Here is an 836-nt window from a genome sequence, read left to right as displayed (position 1 = left end):
TTTCTAAAATATTTCTATTGAATTTTTGAAAAAGTAATTTCAAATATTTACTATTTATATCATGTAACATAAAATAAGAATTGAATTTTATAGATTGTTTGCATAATTTATTGTATGCTTGCATGCATGCATGCATGCATGCAAACATGCAAATAATGCATGGTACAACCATGCATATCAAATAATATGACTAACATTCGTCCTTAATAATCCCAATGTTTGTTCGTTTATTTGCACTATTCATCAGTACTGCTAATGGATAATTCTTTTGTGGAATAGAAAAATGAAAGAATAAAAATAGAATTTTTTGAAAAAATAAAATAAATAAATAAAAATTTTTGTAAATTTACACAAATTAGAAAAAAAAAAGAAAAAAGAATGAGAAAGGAAATAGCATTAAACAATACAATGAATGGAGAAAATATCTATCGATTTATTGATTAATTAAATGATTGGCTGATTAATTAATTAAGCAATTGATTGATATATTAATTGATTAATTAGAAATTGTTGAATGTGATGTAATTTCTGAAATGTTATTTATTTATGCATTTAAATAACATTAATTAATTGATTGGTTAATCAATGGATTTCCCTGATTGAGTAACTCATAAATTGATAGATCAGTTGATCAATTAGAAATTAATCAATCAATTAATTAATGGATTTGCCCGATTATTTGACTGATTGATTGATTAATTGGTTTGTTAATTAGAAATTATTAAATATGATGTAATTTTCTGGAGTGTTATTTATGTATGCAATTAATAATTGCTTAATTGTATGAAAAATGAAATAATTCCTAATTTTTTTTTCTTTTTTTTAGAATTTTATTA

The sequence above is a fragment of the Loa loa genome, assembly GCF_000183805.2.
Source record: "Loa loa unplaced genomic scaffold supercont3.380, whole genome shotgun sequence".
Taxonomy (NCBI): Eukaryota; Metazoa; Nematoda; class Chromadorea; order Rhabditida; family Onchocercidae; genus Loa; species Loa loa.
The sequence above is the reverse complement of the archived record's forward strand: the minus strand, read 5'-3'. Positions refer to the sequence as shown.